The sequence below is a fragment of the Camellia sinensis genome, chromosome 10, assembly GCF_055761805.1.
Source record: "Camellia sinensis isolate YWXY chromosome 10, ASM5576180v1, whole genome shotgun sequence".
Lineage (NCBI taxonomy): Eukaryota > Viridiplantae > Streptophyta > Magnoliopsida > Ericales > Theaceae > Camellia > Camellia sinensis.
The window spans coordinates 153737514-153754775 of NC_138970.1; the positions used below are offsets into that span (position 1 = coordinate 153737514).

The window sequence follows — 17262 nt, forward strand, 5'->3', positions numbered from 1 at the left end:
ACATCAGTAGCCATTAGGTGAAAATGGGACTATCGAAATGAGTGCACACATGCACGCAAACCGAGGACCGAACCTAAGGCATAGTATGCAACTCTAACAAGGCATGGCAAGGCATGAAATATGGCATACAAGCATGTAATTTCCAGCACTAAAATGTGATGCAAAATGGTCCCGAAACATGGAAAAATGGCACCCGATGCATGAGATGAACCCCAAAACTCGAAACTAGGCACATGGAATGACTTATAGATATACAAAGCATGCATTATTTGATCATGAAGTCTAAAGACAGAGCCAAGGAAGTCCCAAAATATGAACATTTCCAGTTCAAAGCATGGCCAAAAGATGCTAGAAAGATGGACTAAAGTAGCATGCAACTTTGACTAGCAAACATGAGTTATATGGCAAGCAAAGGATGCACATGGAATCTTACCAAACCAGCAAAATTCAGTGAATAAAATATGTGAAAATATGCCCAAATAACCATGGAGATGCAACCAATACATGCAAAAATGATGAGCTCCTTTAGAGGGCCATGCAATGGATTATTAAGAACATACAAGGTGGACACTTAGCATGGCATAAGAAACTATGAAAATAAAATATGGTAGTCTTACAACTCACCAAATTGACCCTGGAAAGTGACTTCAAAGCATGCAAGATAGGGTCTCTTTGGAAGGCCAAAAATGACCACCAAACAAGTCAAGGTAAGAGGGGGTCACCCCCCTCTGATTTGGAGGCTCAAAATAGTGTTCTAGCTACTGAAAATCCACTGGATTTCAGTGGCTAGAAGGCCAAACCAAGCATGCAACAAGAGCTTAGGGGTAAGGCTCAAAATATGGGACAATCAAGCATACAAGGAAGCATATGACCTCAAACAAGAAAATACCCTTAATAAAACATGAATATGATGTCAAAAGGAGACTTTTTTCAGTTTATATCAAATCTCAAAAGTGAACACAAATAGGGCTAATCTATTATGCAAAAATGGCCCTAAAAGAGAGATTAGAGACAAGGGACAGAAGCTGGCCCCAAATAGCAAAGAGCCCTTCAACAAAGTTGAAGAGGAGCCCAAAAAAAGACACTTTACAGTTTATATAAAGTCTCGAAAATAAACACAAGTGAGACTAAAACAACATGCAAGAAAAAGGGCTAAGAAAAGGATAAAGAGACAAGTGGTAGCAGATGGCCTCAAACAGAGGAGAGCCCTTCAACAAAGTTGAAGAGGGGCTCAAAAAAAGATATTTTACAGTTTATGAAAAAGTCCAAAACAGCTCACAAATAAGACTAAAATACCATGCAAAAATAGGCCTAAAAGAGAGATAAAGAGGCAAGTGACAGTAGGAGACCTCAAACAGCAAGAGGTCCTGGATCAAATATGAAAAGGAGCTCAAAATATGACTATTACAGTTCAGGTCAGAGCCCAAAAATGTAAGCAACAAAGGATAAGATTGCGTGCAAAATAGAACAAAAAGAGAGAGAAATGAGGCTCACCCTTGTAGTTCAAATTTTCAGCAGCTTTTGGTCTGAGAAATGGTGTTCCTAAGCTCTGAAAAATAGCCTCAAGTTGCTGGAATGGAGTATGGAGGTTGTAGGCTTGGAGGTGTAGTGTAAAGGGTGCGAGAACCTTAGGGTTTTGAGGGTTAAATGAGAGAGATAGGGAGTGTATGTATCAATGCCCCAGCTGGTTTTTTGTCAACCCTTAGAAATGGAGGAGAGTGCTGGTTTTAAAGAGGGAGAGAGGCCAAGGAAAGGAGGGGAAAAACAAATTCAAATTTCCCCCCAAAAGGCAGCCCCTCGGATACAGGATCTGGGGGAAAACAGCTGGCACAGCTAGAATACACTTGGAGAGAGGATCATGGCCGGCCAGGTTCAAAAGGTTCAGGTGGCCAGCCGGCCACTCCCCCTGGCCAGCCGGCCAAGGGTCAAAAGGGTCAATCAAAATTGCTGGCCGGCCACCCCAATAAGGTGGCCTCCAATGTGTGCACAACACAAATATGTGGTCAAAACCTAGAAAATGTGAACCAGAAGAGAGAAAAGCCAACTTTTTAGAGGGGATCAAAAGGGTCAGAGACAATTACTGGCCGGCCTATTCATATTGGTGGCCTCCCAGGTGTGTACAACACAAATATGGGGTTTAGGGCTAAAGAAGTGGCCTGGGAGTGGTCAACATTAGCTTTCTAGTGAGGAAAACGGGCGACGGAGAGCAATGAAGAAATAAAACTAGCTTTTCAGAAAAATTGCTGGCCTCCCACCCTCCTAAAAACTTTCTAACAATGAAAATAAGGTCTCCACAAAAAATGAACCAAAACGGATGCAAAACGGAGTTTTTGGGACCGAAACGCGCGGCCCGGGGCCCCGAAAACAAGCTGTTAAGAACCGGAGGTGGCATTCGACCACGAAGTTGGTCTCTCGGGCCATAGTGTTCCTAAAAAGGGAGGAAATAAGGTGTATACCAAAAATCGGAGCAAACGGAGGTGGTTAGGCGATCCCGAACCGAGGCACACGGCTGACGGCTCCGAAAAATCGGAAACCGGGCTCCAAACCGGAAAAATGGCCTACGACCATGAAACATAGCCTACGGCCACTGAGAGATGATCTACGAGACCTCTCTCTCCCTTCGGGAAGAGAAAACAAAGAAAACAGGACCTGGTTTGCAAACCGAGGCAAAGCACAAAAGAGTCCCGAAGTCTGGAGGCAAGGTTCGCAGCCGAGACTCAGAACGAGCACAATATGCAACATCACCGAGCGCTCAGTTGGTGATGTCTAAGTCTTAAGGTCGGTCAAAAATGGGGTGTCTACACGTGGCTCAAGTATATTACAAGTTCTCGGTACCAGAGGTTCCTTGTGGAACTGACAATCATGATAACATTAATGGATGTACCATGTATGATGAAGCATGAACCCTAATCTCTGTATGGAGTTTAAACAAGAATATGAATATAAATATGTTTTTGATATAAATTCTAATTTCTGACTTTGAGATGGATATCATTCATTTAAACCCTTTATTATTATTCATTGGGCTCCAACTCACTGTATTATTTATGTATGTAGGTGACCAGGCGCGTGATTAGGCCCAGAATTGAAGGCCTAAGTTTTGTTTTGTCAAGCCATCTACCGTGTCTCCCTGGGAGGTTCCCGTGTATAGAAGTCAAGTTTTGTGGACCATGTCAAGAGTTATTATGTGTACCATACTAAGAACGTTTATGTTTCGTTTATCTGTATACTAGGCTAAATCCCTTTTGATGATACTTGCACAGTGTTGTGAGACTTATGTGGACATGACACCTTATGTATATATGTTATGAGGTTTCAAATTTCTATCCCATGTATGTCTACACAACTCTATGGATTATGTATATTTTGTATATTTGTTTCCGCAACCTCTAATTATATGTTATTCTGATATGAGACCTTTGGTAATCCAAGGATTACTGGTCGGTTACGACATTAAACCTATAGGGGCGGGTTTGGGTCATGACACACTGCTTCTACCTAAAGTTGGCCAAATCAAACGAACTCTGTATGGGTGATAACAATTACATATAAACAATGTTATGTGATTTAGTAATGAAATAACATATTTCCAAACCAAATGAGCTAAGAAAATCATATTATACATCATCCACATCAACAACATATTCTTTTCCACCTTCAAAAATATACCCACATTCATTTAATTACAACATAGCCCCACAAGCCATGAGATTATCCCAAAACTAACAAAAATTAACAAGTCATTAATTTACATCATCAAGTACAAAACCATACAAAATACAATGACATAAATCATCGCCTTCAATTTCTTCTCCATCCTTTGAAGCCTTCTACCTTGGCCATGCATTTCATTTTCCATTTTAGAAAGTGTTGTCCTTAGCTCGTATAATTCTTCTGTTGTTATAGGTTGACGAGGTCTGGTATTGGAACGGCTTATGGAGGTAACGTCGTTGTCATCATCACCTGCAAATTTGAAGTAATTGCAGTGTGCCTTATTACTCTACAATTCATGAAAATCAATTAGTCACAGCAATCAAACCAATTTCCAAATAGTAAAGGATTAATTTGTATAATCCATACTAACATAGAATAAAGCTTAGTACTTACATATTTTGATTGGCACACAAACAACAAACGCCATTGATTTCCATTCTCATTGGTTCGTACGATATACATGGCAGCTGTTCTCTCACAATTACACATTCTTGGTTTTAATCTAATGTTGCTATTGTTAGTAGAAGAAAAAGCCATTTCTTTATCTGCATAACCAATACCTACGCCATTTCAATTTCCTCCGAGTCGTCTTTATTTGAAATCAAAAATAACTTATTCGGTGAAGACTAACTATTTTTCTGAAGCTCATTAGATTCGATCATGGATTCCTTTTTTTTTTTTTTTTAATTAATTGGAGGTCTCATATTTTCTAGATTACTATTTCTAGATTACTATTTTTATTACTAAATTTATAATTTCCAAATCAAGTAAGAATCCTAAAATCTATATTTTCCAACTCTAAAATTTATATCATCCAAGTCTAAAATCCAAGTAAGAATCCTAAATTTACAAGCCCCAAATCAAATTTCCCTTAATGCAGATTCATGCAATGCAGATTCACGTAACAGAAACCTAAATTTACAAGGCCCAAATCAAATTTCCCTCAATGCAGATTCATGCAAGTCAATTCAGAAATTTGTAAACCCCCTCAAGTCACTATATAGAAATTTATAAGCCTCCTGAAGTCAATTTAGAAATTTGTAAACCCCCAGAAGTGAGTATACAGAAATTTCTAACACCAATTCAAGGCACAATACAGAAATTTCTAACAGTAATTGAAGTCACTATACACAAATTTATAAGCCCCCTAAAGTGAGTTCAAAAATTTGTAAACCCCTTCAAGTCAGTAAACAGAAATATCTAACAGCAATTAAAGGCACAATATATAAATTTCTAACAGCAATTGAAGGCACAATAGCCCTGTTTGGTAGAGCTGTGGGAAAGTACTTATAGCTTATGCCTAAACAGCTTATAGCTTATAACTATGAACATAAGCTGATTTCTGACTTATTCTTAAAGCATCTCCTGCCCCACTCAAAGAATAAACTGATTTCTGACTTCCAAAAAGCTATAAGCTATAAGCTATAAGCTATAAGCTAAACCAAACACATCAAAATAGCTTAAATTAAGCTGAAAGTTGAAATAAGCTGATTATAATTTCTGCCAAACAGGCACAATATAGAACTTTCTAACAACAATTGAAGCCACTATACACTAATTTATAAGTCCCTTGAAGTCAGTTCAGAAATTTCTAACAGCAATTTAAGGCATAATACATAAATTTCTGCCAAAGCAAAACCCTAGTTTTGCGATGTCGGGTTTGTATGAGAGGAGTCAACTCCGATTTGTCTACCCAACACAAAGACGAGAGGGATGAGAGAGGGATCAGTGACCTAAGTCAGTTTTTTTTGCCCAACATAGAGATGAGAAGGATGAGAGAGGGAGCACTAACCTGGTTTTGAAGAGTTAAATCGCAGCTTCGATTCCAAAAGCGATGAGCGAGAGAGTGAGAGAGTTTTGAATCCTTGAATCGCAGCTTTGAATGAGAGATGGGTTTTGACGATAAGTTGAATCACAGCTCCGGATGTGAGAGAGGGGTTTTAAAGAGTTGAAAGAGAAAAGAAATTGAGAGAGGAGAGAGATACCTGGGAATGAGAAAGAGCGATACGAAAAAAGAGAAAAGATAGAGAGAAAGCGTGTACCATTTTCGGGCTGTTCAGGGAGAGACATTTTGAGCCACAAATTATTTTCCTAAAAATAAAATGGGAGAATTAATATAACAAAAATGTATTCATATCTAAAATAATCAATAATTATAAATTTTTAGCCATTCATTAGTTTTTTTTTTAATTTTTCCTAAGAAACAATAAAAGTAGAAAGTTCTAGAGTATGAAACTCCCGTGATATTGCCTATTTTGGGAACTCTGCCAAAAGTTTGTTTTGTGATATTTTAATTTTTTTAAAACATTTCACCTCTCTACTTTTTTATATGGTTTTTTTTTTTTCAAAAAAAGTAAAAATCAATCTAACCTACTTCTGAAAATAAGCCATTATCATAGAATTGATTTGCAATAAAAATGAAAAGTGGTAAAAAAAAAAATGCAATTCCTCAACTGTATCATTGCCTTGATTAGCTAATAAGTTTGCAGAATGGTTGACTTCTTGATAGATATAATTAATCCTCCCCAATGTTTCTAAATAAACCCCATTTGCCAAGATTGTCATGAATGATGCCACCACCACTTGATTTCTTTTGGTTGCCCCATCCATATTTTGTTTGAAGTCCTTTTCGATAGATGATTTGAAATCTAGGTCTTTCTAATTTTAAATTTTTTTTTTTTTTTTACTTGAAATGTTAATAACAATTGACGAAGAAATCACATTAAAACAAAATTGAAATGAAATGTTTAAATTGGTGAAATTAAAGTAAAACTTTGTTCAAATCACAGGGATTGTATTTCACCCTATAAAAAAGGTGACTCAATGCACCATGGACTTATTTGATCCAACTTCTTACAAGTTCAATGTTAGTAATCACGAATAAGCTTTTTTAATTTTTTAAAATTATTTTTGTTTCATGAATTGTAAGTAGAAGTAGTACCAAATATTGTAGTACAAATTTTCAAAAATATATATAAACAAAAAAAAAATTGAATTTGTTTGATTAAATAAGTTGTCACATAGTTTTTCTTATTGTGCAAATATTCAAGATGCCCTTAAAAGTTATGATTAAGACAAAAGAAATGGGTTTATTTATTCCCGTATGTATTTAAGAATTTCAAATAGTTTAAAAACCTACAAATTTACTCTTTCTTTTTTTTTTTTTTTTTTTTTTGGTTGCTAGATAAGTTATAGTCTAAAATTGCAGCTGAACACTCGTAATAAAAAAAAATTAAATTAAATAAATTGACTTATAGATATAGAATAATTTACCAAATTATTAACATACGATAACACAGATGAAGTCATCAATAATACTCAATCCTCATTAATCATGAATCCTTTACAATTTAAGAATCATATAATTTCCCATCAAGTTTCTCGTACATATACATTCATGACATTAATTCAAGAGATATAAGGGTTCCACATGCCATTATACTTTTATAATTTCTAAGACAATATTTGATAGTATGTAATGAGGATTCAATAGAAATTAAAACACAAAATAATGCCTCCATAGGCTACACATTCCGAGGCTTAAGCCTAGTTATAGGTAAATGACTTTCTAACCCATACAAATATAGCCCTTGGCTTATCAACATAACAACAACAAGAGATAAGAGCCTCGTGCTCCTAAAACAATTATCCAGGCCTCTACTTTAGCTAAATCACAATAGCTTTTCCTACAACAAATCCACTAGGGGTGAGCACAAAGCCCGGTAAAGAATTCTTAACAAAGTATATACATTTTATACAGTCTCATGAGATTGATGTATATGCCATGCCATATTCAAAATAATTTTTATTTTTTGAAAATCTCATGCACAATGCTCATTCGAAAATATAATCTAAAAAATCTAGAAATTCCTTAGATATTAATTTATGATTATGTATCAATTTTAAACAGCAAATAACAATCCCAATCAAACAATCAAGACAAATCAACACAACGATTTTAACGTGGAAAAATCACAATTAGAGCGCCTCCAATTGTGATAAAAAAACCACGGGCAAAAGCCACAAAACAATCCACTAAGAAAACAAAAAGAATTATACAAGTGTACTCTCAATTACCTAGCGAATCCACGCTCGAATTGAACCGACCTCTATATGCCTCTTCCACCATGGTCTTCACCTCGGAATTGTCTTGCCCAACGTTGAGTCCACAGCGCCGATGTTGAATTCACAGCGCCGATGTTGAATCCACGATGATGAGCCACTCCAGAATCCACCAAAGCTTCAGGCCCAAATTTCACGGAATCCACCGAAGAAATAACTCTCTCTTTTGTATTGAATAAATAAATAAAACAAACAAACAAACCCTTTGATATGATCTACTCAATTCATGATTAATCTCTCACAGATATCAAAGGAAAACAAGCAAAAAGTTTCAAATAAAAACCCTAATACCCAAGAACAAGATCTCGAAGCTGTACCCTAAATTCGGACTGAAACACATATTTATAGAAAACAGATCTGGGATCTCCGCTCGAGCGCAAAAATGGCTGCTCGAGCGGATCTACGCTCGAGGGCAAGAATGGCCGCTCGAGCGGAAAAAAATAACTCCCAGTACTTTTGTAGACGAGTGAAACTTCTGAAAGGTCGCGATCTCTGCTTGAGCGCAGGAATGGCTGCTCAAGCGGACAAACAACTTCGACTGCAATTTTGTTTTTTACTTCAGGGGCGCTACCTCTTGACCCCGCCTAGGCATTGCCTTGGACTCGCCAAGGGGCGCTGCCCCTTAACCCCCGCAAGTTAATCGAGCAGCTTGATTCCTGACATAGTCAGCGAAGTGGCAAACATGATAGGATTAAGATCACAAACTCCTCTGCATAGACACAATTCGAGTTGGATTTGCATCTAAAACTCATAGCCTCACTAAAATAAAAGATCAAATACAATTACAACTAAAAGGAGTTTTGTCAAACGGGATTGCCAAGAATAAAAGCCTAATATAATCAATCCAATGATTTCCAATATCAACAAGGGGTGGTAAATACGACTCAAGCAAATCTCTAGGGCTAGTGTCTGCAAGTAGGCTTATCAGGCACTATCAAATCCTACCTTACTAGCTTCTAACCGGAGGGCTTAGGTACCCTCATGCGCATGTTTCTGGTCTTACACCAAGGATACTCAGGCCAACTTAATTTTTAAACTACACCCCCTAACAAGATTTCCCACCGTATTCATCGCAAAACGGTGTAATATGAATCTTGTTTCACAAAATAATTTTCTTTCTCAAAGTAATACTTTTCCAATGCAATATTTAAAATCAATTACATTAATAATAAAATAGAATGGCGATGCAAATGTCCAATGCAATAATAAAGTTCCATTTAAACATCTCAACAATGCAAATTTGAACGATGATGATAATTAAATCAAGTGCCAATGCAACATATATCTCTATTGATGCCTTGGACTTTCTCAAAATTTCTCAATACTTTCTCATTTCACCCACACAATATTCCATTGTGATCAATTTCCACATATATACTCAATGTACATGTATATAATATATATTCCAAGAGGTGGATAAGAGCATATCATCAAACACATTTCTTTTCTCTTTAAAACCAAATAATTCTCAACATGAAAATCATCATTCTCAATCTTCATATTTCCAAGATAAGTATAACAATATACCATTCACTATTTTCTCAATATCAATTTCTCTCTACAAGTGATTTCAACAATAGGGGGTAAATATAACAACTTTCTCATCATTTCTCAAAAAATAGATCTCAATAATTCATGATTTCACGAAATCCCAACTTTTCTTCAAATTTCCAAAATCTAGGTTTTCACTAGGAAAATTAGAGTTTCTCTTTTTGAAAGATTTTATACAATTAAAACCCCAACTATCACATATCTCATATTTTTCATTGATACTACTCTTTCCTCAACTTCCTCAAGCTTAGCCTTTTTTCTTTCTTTTTTTTTTGGTTTTACAAAATTAGGGTTTCCTCATTTTAAAAAAAAGTTTCCACTCATGAAACTCCCAAACATTCTCATAGTTCATAAATCAAAGATTTGAAGACAGATTTGAGAAAAACCCCTCTTTGAGTAAAACACAATCTCATAAAAATTAACCCTAGTTTAACACACTTCAATCAATATCAAAATAACCATAGACTTGCAAATATATATATATAAAAAAAAATATCCCTACCTCAAGCTTAGAAGATGAGAAGGAAAAAAATCCTAGAAATCAAAGTTGACGAAAACACGATCCAATTGGTTACAAATGTAGCCCTTATCGCCCTTTTTGATTTGGTGTAAAAAGCCCCATCAAACTCTTGAAGAGCTGGATCTTAGAGGGAAATTGGATTTGGGTGTGTTTTTAGAGAGAAGAGAGAGCAAAGATGAATATATACATATATATATATATATATAGAGAGAGAGAGAGAGAAAGAAGTGAAAATTTTGTGTAAACACGTTTTTGGCATCAGTTTTGAGGAAAATAGCACAAATTTCAAGACAGAGGAGCCAAATCTACTTGAGGAGTTTCAATTCCGCACTAGCGGAATTTCCAATTTGCACGAGCGGAAATTTTGGCCCCATGGACAAATTGCTCTAGAGAACTGCCTAGAAAAATCATCCAAAATCTGCTTGAGCAGTACCCAAAACCCGCTCGAGCGATTTTCTATCCAGAAAACTCTAAAAATTTTAGAAAATCCTAAGAGGATCCGCACAAGCGGTTTTGCCTAGAAACTCAAAAAGTAATTTTGCAAACTAAGGCAAATTCCAATGTTCAAAACTCAAAATTTTCAATCCAAAAAAATTAAGAGAGGTTAAGTAGGAGTAGAAAAGAAATCTCAGTGACTTGATACTGTAAACAAAACATCGAAAGAGATGCATGTTGGGTATACCTCCTTATTGGAGTGTGGGACCCAATTGGTTTATTAAAAGAATTTTAATTTGGTTTGGTTTAGGTATAATATATTTTAATATATTATATCTAATTTGTGGAGACCTAATTCAGTTTAGTAACAATTAGGGTTTGTTTACAAAATCCAAGATTTAATATATATATATATATATTATATTATATTCATCCGATGCATCGGGAGAGAGGTGCTGCGGCTGCTATACATACAAATTCAGTAGTTTTTTGTCTATGTAGGAGCAACAGTGGTAGGTCAAAAATTCAATTGGTGAATTAAAAGCTTGGTGGAATTTAATTCTATGGGTTTATTTTCAGCAGTCATTGTGTGACTAATTTGGTTCGTTATTTTGGGTCTTCTTCAACTCTGGTTCTGAAGATTTTGGTTCATCTATTTGGTGAGGTCTTTCCTCTTGTTTATTTGTGATTATTTGGAATTCACCTAAGGGTGGTTTTGTGAGACCATTAGTGTCTCGTTTGTAATCGTTTGGAACTTATTTGGTTGATAATGGAATCGGATTTCGATCCCGTGGACGTACCTTACATTGAAGGAACCACGTAAAAATTCTTGTGTTGCTTTTGATTTAATTTTTCTGCATTAGTTTTTATTCTCATTGATTGATTTACTTATGGGAATCACATATTTTCCCTGACAACTGGTAACAAAGCTTACGATTTATTTGAGTCTATTTATTTGTGTAAATCAATGGAGGGGAATGTGGGTCGTATGTCTAGCTTCAATGGAAGCAATTGGGTAACTTGAAAAACTAAAATGGAGGACCTATTATTTTGTAAAGATTTGTATGGGCCTATTGAGGGTGATAATGGCAAACCCGAGGGTATGAAAGTTGATGAATGGAAGAGACTTAATCGAAAAGCCGTTGGTATTATCCGTCAATGGATTAATGACAGTGTGTTTCATCATGTTGCTACTGAAACTTCGGCACATGATCTATGAAAAAAATTAGAGAGTCTTTATGATAGAAAATCAGTTATCAATAAAGCCTTTCTGTTTCGTAAGTTGGTTAATTTAAAATATAAAGAGGGCAGCCCTATTCTGAAATATCTGAATGAAATAAAGAGTATTGTTAACCAACTTACTTCTATGAAAATTATTTTTGATGATGAGTTACAGGCTTTGATGCTACTTAGTTCTTTGCCCGAAAGTTGGGAGACCTTGGTTGTGACCGTTAGTAATTCGGCGCCCGGTGGAGTTGTCACAATGGGCCTAGTTACTAGTAGCCTGTTGAATGAAGAAACTAGAAGAAAATCAGCAGGTTCCTCTCATTCAGAAGCATTTGTTGTGAGAGGTCGAAGCAAAACAAGGGGGAGGAGTAAGACTCCTCATGGTCGTGATCAAAGCCGTGACAAATCAAGAGATGGTTCTTTTTCAAAGAAAGACATTGAGTGTCATTATTGCCATGAGAAAGCGCACATGAAGCGGGAATACCGAAAGCTAAAGAATAAGGAGAAAAGGTGTGACATAAGTGTGGACAAGAAGTAAGAAAACACAACGGCAGTTACTGCCGATGATCTCATGGTCGTTTGTGAAGATGATTGTATCAATTTTGTGGGCCAAGAGAGCAATTGGGTGATTGATTCCGGTGCTTCTTTTCATGTGACTTCTCGAGTTGATTTCTTCACTACCTACACCAAAGGAGATTATGGTTCTGTTTGAATGGGTAATGAAGGTTTGTCCAAGATTATCGGCATGGGTGATGTTTGCTTGGAAACAAATTTGGGCTGCAAGTTGTTACTTAAAGATGTGAGGCATGTTCCTGACATTCGCCTCAATTTGATCTCTACTGGGAAGCTAGATGATGAAGGCTTCAACAACAAATTTGGTGATGGAATATGGAAGCTCACAAAGGGTTCTTTGGTGGTGGCTAAGTGCAAGAAGACTCATACACTTTATTCGATGCAAGGAAAAATTTGTAAAGGTGTTGTCAATGCACTTGAAGATGATACTTCTACCGAATTGTGGCACAAGCGGCTTAGCCATATGAGTGAAAAGGGACTGCAAGTTTTGTTCAAGAAAGAGCTTCTACCCGGTTTGAAAGGTACACATCTTAAAACTTGTGTTCATTGTTTTGGCGGGTAAACAATATAGAGTTTTTTTTCAGAAAAATGTTGCTTCTAAAAAAGAAAATGTTTTAGAGTTGATTCATTCGGATGTTTGTGGTCCTTTAAAGGTTAGAACACATAGTGGTGCACTTTATTTTGTTACTTTCATTGATGATTATTCAAGGAAAGTTTGGGTTTTTCTACTAAAAACTAAAGATCAAGTTCTAGAAGTATTTAAGCATTTTCAAGCCATGGTTGAAAGAGAAACAGGGTAGAAATTGAAGTGCATCCGATTAGACAATGGTGGTGAATACATTGGTCCATTTGATGAGTATTGTAGTAGCCAAGGTATTCGGCACCAAAAGACAGTTAAGAAGACTCCTCAACAAAATGGGGCTGCCGAGAGGATGAACCGCACCATTGTGGAAAGAACAAGGTGTTAGCTTTCACAAGCTAAATTGCCAAGATCCTTTTGGGGTGAGGCAATGAAGACAGTGGTTGACGTGATCAATTTGTCACCTTCCTATCCTTTGAATGGTGATGTTCTAGAAAGAGTTTGGACTGGTAAAGATGTGTCTTATGAGCACTTGAGAGTGTTTGGTTACCGAGCTTTTGTCCACATTCCAAAGGATGAGAGGTCCAAGCTTGATAGTAAGTCAAGACAATGTATTTTTCTTGGCTATGGGCGTGATGAATTTGGGTATAGATTATGAAATCCGGTCGACAAGAAAGTCATTCGAAGCTGTGATGTTGTGTTTCTTGAAGACCAAACAATTGAAGACTTTGGCAAAGGTGATCAACCGGAGCCAAAAACTAGTGATCTCATTGACATGGATCCATCTCCTTCATCTTCAGTTGATGATGAAAATGGGGGAGATATGCAGCCACCTATTGAAGATGTAGAGGGTGATGCTAATCCTAATAAAGTTGAGCCAGAAATTGAGGAAGAGCATCCAACTCAAGAACCGCCACCACAACTTGAGTTGTGGAAATCTACAAGGGACCAACAACCTTCAAGAAAGTATCCTCCCAATGAATTTGTGTTGATTTCTGATCAAGGGGAGTCCGAGAGCTACCAAGAAGCAATTGAGCATACAAATAAAGGTGATTGGAAAAAGGCCATGGACGAGGAAATGAATTCCTTGCTTGAAAACTAGACTTATGATTTAGTGAAGTTGCCTAAAGGGAGGAAAATTCTGAAAAATAAGTGGGTCTTCAAATTGAAGAATGATAGCAAGAATCTGAGGTACAAAGCACGTCTTGTTGTGAAAGGCTTTGGGCAAAAGAAATGTATTGACTTTGATGGGATTTTCTCACCGGTTATGAAAATGTCTTCTATTCGGGTTGTACTTGGCATGGCTGCAAGTATGAACCTTGAAGTTGAACAACTTGATGTGAAGACCGCATTTCTTCACGGTGATCTTGAAGAAGAAATTTATATGGAGCAACCAGAAGGTTTTGTGGAGAAAGGGAAAGAGAAATTTATTTGCAAATTGAAGAAAAGTTTGTATGGCCTCAAGCAAGCCCCGCAGCAATGGTACAAAAAATTTGACTCTTTCATGATGAATAATGGCTTTTCTAAAACCACTTCGGACCATTGTGTGTTTGTGAAAAAAATTTTCGGATAACAAATTTATTATTCTTTTGCTTTATATTGATGACATGTTAATTGTTGGTCAAGATTCTACCATGATTAACAAGTTGAAGTTAGAGTTGAGTAAATCTTTTGCTATGAAAGATTTGAAACCGACAAAGCAAATTCTTGGTATGAAAGTTGTTCGTGATCGCAAAGAGGGGTTGATTTGGTTGTCTCAAGAAAGCTACATTGAGAAAGTTCTTGAGAGGTTCAACATGGATAAAGCAAAGCCAGTTGGTTGTCCACTTGCGGGTCACTTCAAACTTAGTTCGAATCAATGTCCTATAAGTGAGAAAGACAAAGAAGAGATGTTGAAAGTTCCTTATGCTTCAGCAGTTGGTTCTTTGATGTACGCCATGGTTTGTACAAGGCCGGATATTGCTCATGCAGTTGGTGTGGTGAGTCGTTTTCTCTCTTATCCTGGTAAAGAACATTGGGCAACGGTAAAATGGATTCTAAGGTATCTTCGAGGGACTTCGAAGGTGTGTTTGTGTTTTGGGGATGGTAAGCCGATGCTTGATGGGTTCACAGATTCTGACATGGCTGGTGATATTGATTCTAGAAAATCTACTTCGGGGTATTTGATGACTTTTGCAGGGGGAGCTGTGGCATGGCAATCTAAATTACAAAAATGTGTTGCTCTCTCAACTACCGAAGCTGAATTTATTACTATTACGGAAGCTTGTAAAGAAGAGTTATGGTTGAAGAAATTTTTGCAAGAGTTGGGTTTGAAGCAAGAAAAGTATGTGCTTTATTGTGATAGTCAAAGTGCTATTCACTTGAGTAAAAATTCTACTTTTCATTCGAGATCGAAACACATTAATGTGAGATACCACTGGATTGTGATGTGTTAGATTCAAAGTTGTTGCAACTTGAAAAGGTTCACACAGATGATAATATTTCGTATATGTTGACAAAGACTTTGTCGAGAGACAAACATTTAAAGTGTCGAACTTTGGCGGGTATGGTTGATATCTCCACCTAAGTCGGTAGGGAGAGAATTGTTGGGTATACCTCCTTATTGGAGTGTGGGACCCAATTGGTTTATTAAAAGAATTTTAATTTGGTTTGATTTAGGTATAATATGTTTTAATATATTATATCTAATTTATGCAGACCTAATTCAGTTTAGTAACAATTAGGGTTTGTTTACAAAATCCAAGATTTAATATATATATATATATATATATTATATTCATCCGATGCATCGGGAGAGAGGTGCTGCGGCTGCTATACATACAAATTCAGTAGTTTTTTGTCTATGTAGGACCAACAGTGGTAGGTCAAAAATTCAATTGGTGAATTAAAAGCTTGGTGGAATTTAATTCTATGGGTTTATTTTCGGCAGTCATTGTGTGACTAATTTGGTTCGTTATTTTGGGTCTTTTTCAACTCTGGTTCTGAAGATTTTGGTTCATCTATTTGGTGAGGTCTTTCCTCTTATTTATTTGTGATTATTTGAAATTCACCTAAGGGTGGTTTTGTGAGACCATTAGTGTCTCGTTTGTAATCGTTTGGAACTTATTTGGTTGATAGCGAAATCGGATTTCGATCCCGTGGACGTACCTTACATTGAGGGAACCACGTAAAAATTCTTGTGTTGCTTTTGATTTAATTTTTCCGCATTAGTTTTTATTCTCATTGATTGATTTACTTGTGGGAATCACATATTTTCCCTAACAATGCATACTACCCTACTACACAATACCAATCAAGCCCAAGACCTGGATCATCACAATTTGTGATAAGTGCACTATTTCTATAAGAGGTACTAGCATAAAATTTGTACTATACACGAGATTAAATAAAGATCAGTAATTTATTTAAAATTAAATAATAATTATAACTGTGGGGATGTATTTTCTGAATACCAACACGTGGCAAGGTGGCGCTGACGTGTCAGCCGAAGTGCCACGTGTCATGGTTGTGATGCCGAGGTTATCTCGGCAAGGCCGAGGTTATCTCCGAAGATATCAGAATCCGAGATAAGCGGATAAAGGACAAGAGTCCTAGAATGAAGAGGGAACTCAACCTGGATATGGACAAGAGTCCTAGATTGGGAGAAGACTTCAGTTTGGGTAAAGATGAGACTCTTAGAGAGTTTATCCTAATCCCACTGGAAGTCCCAGATTAGCAGTAATCCTAAGTCCATTAGGGCCAGGCTCCTATTGGGACTAGGATTGTATTGGCTATAAAAGAGAGGCACCCCCATGGGTCTAAGGTATGCTTTTGATACTCAACCTTGTGGGTTTTAGCACTTGATTTATCTTTGAGAGATATACTGACTTGATCGTCGGAGTGCCCCCGGGTGGTTGAACCACCGCTGGAGACTTCTCTTTCTGTTTCAGGTCAGCCAGGTGCCATCTATTCTGCCAGGTACTCTCCAGCTTGTTACTAAGTGGGCAGTGTGGTCAGAAAATCACTCACACAATTTGGCGCCGTCTGTGGGAATCTTAGAAGAATAGATAGCTAGTAATGGACAGAAGGAAAACATTGGGGGCGACACTCCTGCTGGGAGTGGTAGACCAATTGATCTTGACGTTGAAGGAGACAACCATAATGCAGAAACTCATGACTAAGGCCACGGTGAAAAAGACATCGGCCAGGAGGGCGATACTTCGAAGAGAACAGACCAGGGCAAGTACTATCACAAAGACAACCTTCACATATGGAGGGAGAGGTGCCTACGGAGGGATGAGGAAGTAAAAGAATTGGCGAACAAGTTGGCAGACTTACAGTCGGTCGTCAACTTCATGATGCAAAATAATGTCATGCAGCCACCATACCCGCTGCAGGATACGCCGATGCCAGCAACTAATACCCAGAAGGGAGGAGGAAGAACAACTCCCGAAGTCCCTCAACACGCCAGGAGCGGAAGACACTCTCACCGACTTTCCAGGGAAGTCGGACGAGAGGAGCCGAGACGAGAGGAGTCCCGAAGAACGTATCACACGAAGGA

At 37.2% G+C, this 17262-nt stretch overlaps 1 long non-coding RNA gene across 1 annotated transcript; it reads right to left on the bottom strand.

The window, feature by feature from the left end:
• Positions 1-3599: 3599 nt before the first annotated feature.
• On the bottom strand, positions 3600-5805 carry LOC114285966 (uncharacterized). The gene is made up of 2 exons (XR_003637371.2): positions 5507-5805; positions 3600-3963 (listed from the first exon to the last, which is right to left on the bottom strand). It is a non-coding gene; the product is annotated as an uncharacterized LOC114285966 (long non-coding RNA).
• Positions 5806-17262: the final 11457 nt, after the last annotated feature.